This window comes from Cibotium barometz, chromosome 55, assembly GCF_041138505.1.
Source record: "Cibotium barometz isolate CiBa-2024 chromosome 55, ASM4113850v1, whole genome shotgun sequence".
NCBI lineage: Eukaryota > Viridiplantae > Streptophyta > Polypodiopsida > Cyatheales > Cibotiaceae > Cibotium > Cibotium barometz.
Genome location: NC_141100.1, coordinates 38,430,579 through 38,440,150, shown reverse-complemented (window position 1 = coordinate 38,440,150; position 9,572 = coordinate 38,430,579). Strand labels below are relative to the sequence as shown.

General features: G+C 43.8%; 1 pseudogene; it reads left to right on the top strand.

Annotated features, from left to right (window-relative positions):
- Nucleotides 1–5,074: 5,074 nt before the first annotated feature.
- LOC147607727 (heat shock protein 81-1-like) lies at nt 5,075–8,671 on the top strand (annotated as a pseudogene).
- Nucleotides 8,672–9,572: the final 901 nt, after the last annotated feature.

Here is a 9,572-nt window from a genome sequence, read left to right as displayed (position 1 = left end):
TCGAACAGCAAGCCTTCTTCGAGGGCATCCGTTCATCCCATAGTGCTCTCCCCGATTTCATGAAGGCTTCTCCAACCTTGCCAGGAATCTCCTCACATCAATGAGATTACATGCAACATCAACACGAGCAAGTCATGGCCATGCTCCTGGCCAAAGCCAATTTGATCCAAAGCCAGCAGGACCTCCAAAATGCTATCCTTGCCAATACCCAACTGCAAGCCTTGCTAGTGGGGACCAGGAGCAAAGCCTCACCAAAGCTCTACGTGCCATTAACCATCTAACAGGCAGAGCTCCACATGAGTAAGAAGACACCACATTGGCCCACAATACCTGGTCCCTTGCCCAATGGGAAGCCCACGACATGTGCCGCATTTCCCAAACCGCCTAGGATAGCCAAAACCAAATCCGCGCATCCTTCGAGGCCTACAAAAACATTACAAAGCAGACACTAAAGCAAAAGGATGCACAGCTGCGGTGGCCAAGGAATGCGCAGCATATAGCTCTAGGGCAAGCACCCATCGCAACAAAAAGCAAGGTTGACACCTTGATGGATGATGCCATCGAGCTGCCTAACCTCTCGTACCCACCCCAACACCCTGGCCAAATCCTTGAACTCAACTTCCGAGCCCTTTAGCTCAACCTTCTCTAGCACAATATCCTCCTTGATGACCCCCTAACCACCTCTACCCTCTTCTACCTCATCACCAAAGCCACCACGTATGATCAGGTGCCATCATTGCCACCATCCGCTTTTTCAACCTCATCATCACCCTCTTGCCATCATTGCCACCATCCGGTTTTTCAACCTCATCATCACCCTCTTGGCATAATTCCCCACTTGGCACCACTATGATGAAGGCTCCCAAGGCCCCACCTTTGACATCAACAAAGGCCCCACACTCAAGCAACTCTTTCGCTACTATGAATGCATACAATGAATGCCCGTATGCCTCCAGACCTATGATGAAGAATGCCTTCTAGAAAAGCTATAAATCTTTCCATCATTCCCTCCAATACCCCAAATTGCGGTACGATTTTGTCCACACCTACTCCCTTTACTACCACCACCACTGAGCTTTCTTGTTGCAGTTCCACAGTTCCAAGGAAGGACCTAAATTAGGGAGAGGTTATGTTAACCACAATGGTTAACATTACTCAAATTGTAGTTACACTTCATGTAATTTATTTTTATGCAAAACCGTGTTAAGCGCTTTATGTAAAAAGATATGGGATGACCAAGCTTACGACATGTGTAACACCGGCCATGAGCAACAAAGCCTAGGTGTACATAGAGCTAGAGAACCAGTTTTGGGCCCCAATGGTTAATGGGCGGCCGGCCATTGTAAAAAGAGAGCTCATGTATATAAGTGACTTAGGAAAAGACAATCCTGTTATCACAATTGAGCCTTCTTCTTCTTCCCTCTTGCTCTTTTGTGACTATGGTGGTAAGCTTGTGTAGTGATGCATGCCTGCTTGCTTGATTGTGAGTGTGTGCTTGTAGGTGATGCTTCCTTCCTTCCCTCTCCTTCTTCTTCTTCTTCTTGGTCTCTCTCTCTCTTGCACACATGAAGGCATTGAGATTGGAGTTGAGCTCTCCATAGCTCCTTCTCTCATTGCGCCCTACCTAGCTCAAGGAAAGCTCCATTTAGGTGGAGTGGTGGTGGAGTGAGCCCCTAACTGCTTCAGATTGAGGAGTTAACCCAACTAGGGTTGGCTAAGTGCACGTTCTCGAACCAACCTTTACCTCTTGTCTCTTCTCTCTTCTTCCTCTCTCATGCAAGGAGAATTCTCACTTAGGTGAACAACATTCCGAGCTAGGAACGTCCATGGCCAAGAAAGTGAGAACGTGCATGGCCAAGAAAGTGAGAACATGCATGGCCAGGGACTTGTGAACATATGCTCCTAAAAGTGAGAACACACGTTCCTACTTAGGCATGTACATATAGAATTCTGACAGGTCTGCCACTTGCAGTGGTGGAAATCAGGGCCACGTGATGCCAGCCCTCAAGCCTCAACCTCACTAACCCTTTATGGAGATCACCACCAAGAAGGAATGGGTATCTAAGTGTACCTTGGCTAACCATGGAAAGTATGATGCCCATGCAAAGACCTAGTAGCTACCCTGGGTGGAGATCTGCCAAACAGGAGCCCCATGCCTCAGAGTTCTATCGAAACCCCGAGCCCCATCGAATTCCCATCAAGCTGCTAGAAGCTCAAGGCCTCTATGAAGGGAACTTGTCAGTTTGGGTCCCAAAATCCTTATTGTTCACACAACCTTGGAAGCCAAAAAGATCCAAGCAACAACCTCAGTACACCTAGCACCACCCCATCAGTCTGCTTCATTGGATCTCGAAAAAATTGCTAGAAGCACAAGGATTCTATGAAGGAAACCCCTATATATGAGTGCCAAAATCAAAGAAAATCGGACCCAAGGTCCTACCTCCTACACCACCCCCAAAGTCTAGGCAAGAATGGAGAGTAGTGGCAACACTCCTGATGTACATGCCAAACCCACCAACGAAGCAAGTGAAAGAACCCTTGGTCATGCTAGACCCGCCAACTCAGTGTTTGAAAGAATCCTTGGTCATGCCACCAAGCCGTGCATAGTGGTTGCATCCTAAATAGTTCCTAATTTTGATGAGCCACCTGGGGTGCCAAGTGTTCCACTCTACCCCACACTTGCATCCCAATCCCAAAGGGATCCCCATGGCCCCACGACACCCCCATCTGCCTCACCATAACATAAACTCACCAAGTGGAACGCCAAGGTTCAAATAAGCACACCAACAAAGCTGACCATGATGGCGTCCACAAGCTTTTATCATGACCAAGCAATTATCTGCCCTCACCTACTGAGCATGCGCTCCATAAGTCTCATACCCTAAGTCCATGTGTACATATGTAATGTCGCCCCGTCCTCCTTAAGTGTACAGTCACAACCTTTATCAAGAATGATAAAAAGCACAAAAAATCTCCCAAAACATATCAAGAATCATTTTTTTAAACTAACATGTGTACGTGCACATGCGTGCACGCATAAACGCACCCCACTCACCCACACCTTCACACTTGCGTGCATAACACCCCCGCCCCCTCTCCAAAAATTCCACAAAATCCCACCCCTTCAATTTTCCCCCTTCTCTTAATTTGCATCCACCTTTTTTGCCCTTTTTTAAAAAAGAAAAAGAAAAAAGAAAACCCCCTTGCCTTTTTTCCCTTTTATTCTTTTGCTTTTTTATTATTGCTTTTTTCATCTTTTTAATCTCTTTTTTGTTTTTATTTTCCTCTTTTTTTTAATTTTAAATTTTTATTCTCTTTTTTTCCCTCTTTATACTCTCCTTTTTTCCTTTTCTTTTTTTTAAATTCATCTTTATTGTTATTCACTCCCAAAAAAGCAAGAAAACCCCCTAATTCTCTTGTTTTCCTTTTATTATTATTTTTGTGAAAATAAACCCCCTCCTCTTTGTTCTTTTTATTTTCCACAAAAAACACCCCCTTTTCTTTTTTATTTTTTTACTCTCTTTTTTATTTTAATTTAAAATCATTAAAATGTGATTATTAATTAATTAATAATTAAAAAACCCTCCCACTCCTCTTTTTTTCACAAATACACATCATTAAAACAAGCTCAAGAAATTGAGAAAAGAAATCCAATAGGCCTGCCATAGTTATTGTGGAGAGAGAGAGCCTAGAGGGCCTAGTGGCATGGGCTTTAGAGAGGGAGAATTTCATGGCAAATAAAAGCTAATGAAAAGAGAATGTTCAACGAACGAGAGGACTAAAGAGAGTTTTTTAAATTTGGCTATTTAGAGGATGTGAGGCCCATAACTCATGAAAGGCAAAGGTGCATTAACTCATAGAAAGCAAAGTTTGATGGGCATCACCTCATACACAATGCTAAAACATTTGCCATAGATTTGCCAAAAAAAAAATAACTCATGAAAGACAAAGGTGCATTAATTCATTGAAAAAAAAGTGCATTAACTCATAGAAAGCAAAGTTTAATGGGCAGCAAGGCAACCACCCCTGGGCCCTCATACACAATGCTAAGGCCTTTGCCATACAAAACCTCCCTCAACATCCGGATTGTCATGAAATTGCACACTCTATTGCCATTAGCAGCATTCCTTTGCTCCACTTTGCTGCCTGCACCATGGGTTGCAACGATCACTGCAAATTGCCTCCTAACCCGCTGGTCGCACCTAAGCATGCGGGAGAGAGCGGAGGTGCCTGTTGATAGGGGAAAGAAGGGATAGGACGCCGGGCTCCTGCAAAGCGAAGGGGAGAGTGGTTGTTGGTCGCCATGCTTCTCGGAGAGAACTCTGGTGCAGAGAACTCTCGACCCAGTACTGTGTTGGCCGCCCCATTTGCTACAGAGAGAGGGAGACCACCTTGCGCGAGAGAGAGAGAAGCCTCGTTTGGTGGCGGCAGAAGTCTGGTCGCCATTGTAGAGAAAGAGCGAGAGATAAGGCTCTGATGACTGTTGCATAGCGTAGCGAGCCAAATGCTCGCTGTGGAGGAGATCAAAGACTGTAAACGCAGATGTGCTATATATATATATAGGGAGAGAGGGAGGGGGGTATTAACGTCGGTATATACCACCAACGGTGGGGCTTGAACTCAAGTGGATCATGACCTTTATAATAAGGGCCCTCTCACTAGTCAATCTGCCCTACTTGTGGCTGGCATAGAGCTAGTGCGAGGGTCCTCTTTTATTACATTGTGGGTTGTAGAGAGCGAGAGAGGGAGAGGAGTCATTGGCATTAGCGAGAGGTAGATCACACGGAGGCCAAAATATATGCATTTATGGCCTCTAGTGAGCATGGCTTCAGGTCATGCACGGGCTCCACTTTCAAGGAAACAACATGCAGTTTGAAATTTTCGGCGGTTTTCATCAAAAGCATTGCAGTTTTGGAAGGCAGGTTTGTAGGTGGGTTTGTAGGTTAACAGTGGTTTTGGAGGGCGGGCTTGCAAGCGTAAGGAATTTTCATAATTTTCAAAGCATTTTGCACACCTTTTCACGATTTAAATTCACGATTCAAATGCAGATTTTTCCTCACACTCGTGGCCATTGATGGCGAGCAAAAATGGCCCATTTCTACTCACCGTTTCTGCGCGTGATTTGCCTCTCGAAGCTCAGGCCACGGAGACCTTTGCCTTCCAAGCCAAGATCAACCAACTTCTCAACCAACCTCACTATCAACACGTTCTATTCTAATAAGGAGATTTTCCTACGAGAGCTCATCTCACCAATGCCTCAGAAGCTTTGGACACAATCCGATTCAAGTGCCTCATATAGCATGTTGGATTCTCAACTGGACCTCTTCATTCACATTGTGCCGGAGACGACGGCCAACAGTGCAACCATCATGATCTCAATAGTGGGATCCGCATGACCAAGGCTGATATGGTTAATGATTACATGCTTGGGGATGAAGGAATTCATGGAAGCCCAACTGATGTGAGCATGATAGGGCAGTTTACAGTAGATTTCTACTCGACTGATCTTGTCACTTTGAAGGTTGTAATCCACAAAGCACAATGATGATGACCAGTACATATGGGAGTCTCAAGAGCAGGTGGCTCCTTCACTTTAACTAGGGATTAGGAGACCTCTTGGTTGGGGAACCCATTCCTTAATCTTGAAGGTGGATTAGTTGGATTATCTTGAAGAAATAACGCTTATCTTCTTTTATTTACGGAAAGGAAGAGTGTGTGTGTGTGTGTGTGTGAATAGAGAGTATCACATTTCGTTAACTCTCACAGATAATGACCGCTCATGCTCACAAGATAACAACTCTTTGCTATAGCATTTTGCAATGAGAGTGCATGGCACATAGAGCTACAAGAAACCAATTCACTTTACAATCCAAGTCTTGGCTTACGCATGTATTCATGGGCTTCTTTATCTATTGTATGGCCTTGGTAGCTGTAGAAACATGTTTGCTTGAAAAAATGACATTCTTAATGGTAAATAAGGTGATTGTAAGGTACAGTTGTGTGTGATGTTTGTCATTAGTATAGGATTGATGTTGATTGTTTATGATGTCTCCGACTCTAAAAAGGGGAGGAGAAGGTGACCAAAGAGGGTGGGCAAGGGTGAGGCATTAGTCCTAATTCAAGATGGTTCAAATGAAGGGACTATAGAGACGAGGTTGACATGATCCAACTAGGATAGCATCCCAATATAGAAATCTTTTAAACAGACGGCCTTAGACAGTCTAGTGACCCAAAGACTGATGGAGAATATCCCAATGCTGAAAAAGAGATTGAAAAACTAGAAATTGCAACAGCCTTACTCAAGGCCCAGGGAAAGTTTGAGCAAAGATTAAAGAGTAGTTAGGCTATGGAAATAGTGTACCCCCCTGAGGAGGTAATCCAAAACAAGAAACTAAATATCCCAGAACCTATTCGAGAACAAGAAGAGGAGAAGGATCTAAGGAAGGGTTGAGAGATGACCTCATGAATATAATGTTTGAAACAGGGGATGATATTTATACTCCTAGATTGGAAAATGGGATTGAACACCTAGTTAGGGAAAGTGAGATAGCATGCAGACCACGAGATGTAGCCAGCATTTTCCTTTCTCTCTCTGTGTCGCTCTTTCTCTATCTTACACATATATTAATGTTAAAAGAAACTATTAATTATTGCTCAAGCTTGATGTCATTCTTATCGCTCATAGGTGAAAATGCCTATTAGGCTTCGTAGAGAAATCCTATCCTATGGATGGATGTGAAAGGATGGGTTTAGGAAACTTTAGAGCCACATGCTAAACCAGGAAATGACCAAGACGTTGATACCTCAACATTTGAGAGAGGATAGTAATGCTCTTGGGTTCATCCAAATTCCAATTAAGCAATTGGGACATTACTATGAGAATGATGACACATATGCTGGCATTTCCAACAAGGAGCATCATGTCTCTTTGTTGTGGTACATTGATAGTCATCGCAACCTTTGACAAATTATGTTGTATCACCAAACAATGTTAGCCACCATAATCTGGGGATGGACACAGAGCGAGTTTCGCTGAGCGGGTTTTGGAGTGGGTTTTTTTTTTCAACCACTCTCTCTCTATACCCATGTCTTCTCTTTCTTATCCCCTCCTCCCTACTCCCAGCCCACCAACCCAGTCCCTTCCCCCCATACTCTCTCTCCCCCTCCATCCCACTGCAACCAACATGCTCTCCCTCTACACACTCTATCTCTCTCCCTGTCCTTCTCTTCCTCCTTCAACATGCACCGTCATGCTCTCTCTCCCCCTCCAGCCCGTTGCAACCAACACACTCTCACTCTACACACTATATCTCTCTCCCTCTCTTTCTCTTCCTCCACACGTACCCTCATGCTCTCTCCACCTCTATCTATCCCCTCTCTCTCTCTCTCTCTCTCATTGCCACCATACGCTCTCTCCCCCTATCTTCCTATCTCCCTCTCTCTCTTTCTCTCTCATCACACTCTATCTCTTTCCCTCTGTTTGTCATCCTCGTTTAACACAAACCCTCATGCTCTCTCCACCTCTATCTATCCCCCTCCCTCTCTCTCTCTTATTGCCACCATATGCTCTCTCCCCCCTATCTAAGCCCTCTCCATGCCCTCCCTCCCTCTCCATGCCCTCCCTCCCTCTCTCCCTCTCTCTCTTTCTCCCTCTACACACTCTATCTCTCTCCCTCTCTTTCTCATCCTCCTTCAACATGCCTACTTGCACCACTACTAAACTAGGTGTCCCATTGGGCAAGATTGTGTTGATAAGAGTGTTGGGACAATCCAACAAGGAGACAATACTTCAACAAGCTTCTGAGTTGAATAAGAAGTGGAAGGAGAAGTACTTCAAGACCCAAAAAAGAGTTGGTCGGCGATCCTAGTATAATTGCCTGCTTGTTGTACTCTCACAAATAGTGTTCAAGGTAAACACAATATAATCGTAAAACTCCACCACCTTTTCAGTAGTTTGATTCATATATAAACTCATGTATGTATATATCATGTTGTGTTCCAGGATGAGTACTTGGCACAGCAACAAGAGAAGTTGAGATATTAAAAGATAATCTCCCTCGAAAGGAATTCGAGGAACGGTTGCATACTACAAGCCTGATCCAAAGCTAAGGAAAACTACCTAGAGATATGCGGTGATCTCGCTAATCCTGAACAAGGAGAAGGGTCCTTATCCAAAGCTGAGGAAAACTACCCAGAGGACAACCCTCAAAAGGAATTCGGGGAACGATTGCATACTACAAGCCTAATCCAAAGCTAAGGAAAACTACCTAGAGATATGCGATGATCTCACTAGTCGTGAACAAGGAGAAGAGTCCTGATGATCCAAAGCTGAGGAAAACTACCTAGAGATATGCGGTGATCGCTAGTCCTGAACAAGGAGAAGAGTTCTTCAGGCATAATGTACTATAAAGCTTTATAGCATTTAGTCCCATGAATAAACATTAAATTATATTTTCTTTCTCTTTTTGTGAAGATTACTATCTCAAGTGAACTGGGAGGAGAAGCTTGCTTGCTTGAACGAGGAGAGGTTGTAAAGCTTAGCTTCTTCGACCTTGCCACCTTTCGAGAAGAAAATGTGTTAGGCGCTATGATTTCAGGAGACGCACACAAGCTTACGTCTTTCAGAGTACCTAAGTGCAAGTTATTGTTATTGAATGTGACATCAATATGAATAATTTGTAATTGTTATTGAATCGCATTTAATACATGATAGCTAGAACAATGCAATTCTATGACTGGCTACAAAGGGAGGTGATGTGGCATCAAATAGTAGAGTATGGATGTCTATTGGTCAGACATATAAAAGACACGTACAGAGTAGTCATGCTAACCACCTTTGCTATGGAGACCTTTGAGTTGAAATGCCAACACAAAAAGAATTTGTTTGGGTAGTGCGCAGTGAAGGTTAGACCAAACTAAAGCGTTGACTCTCATCCGAATGTCAAGCTTACACAATGACAAGATATGTTTATAGGTGCAATGCCCACTACCTTAACTTAGGTAGCATTAAATTGATTACATTATGGTCTGATGAAGAATGTTTTTAAGAAGCTTGATAAGAACAACTTCCATGCTTGGAGGTTCAGGTTGATGAATTTCCTGATGGGAAAGGGTTATTGGGACTATATAGAAGGTGAGCATGAAGAGGCATCGGAGATACCGGAGATCAATCCGACTGCTATAGATGTGAAAGAGTTCAAGGATTAGAACAAGGAGCCGAAAAAGTTATGTATTGGCTCTCTATCAGTATACAGGACACCATGATTGGGCACATATACTGGATGCCAAGTCCCCTAAGGAGGCGTGGGACACCTTGGTAAAACTCTATGAAACGAATACCAAGGCGCGAAAGATACAGTTGAAGAATGAACTTCATATTGTGGAGAAAAAGTGTATGTATGTGAATGTCTATGCATTGAAGATCAAGGGTATTGTGGAATCCCTTGCAGGCAGGGGGAGTCAAAGAGGTCATGAAAATTGGCAAAGGTAGTATAATGATACATGTGGATGCTTTTATTGTGGTAAGCCTGGACATGTGCAGGCAGATTGTTATAAGAAGCAAGCTGACATGC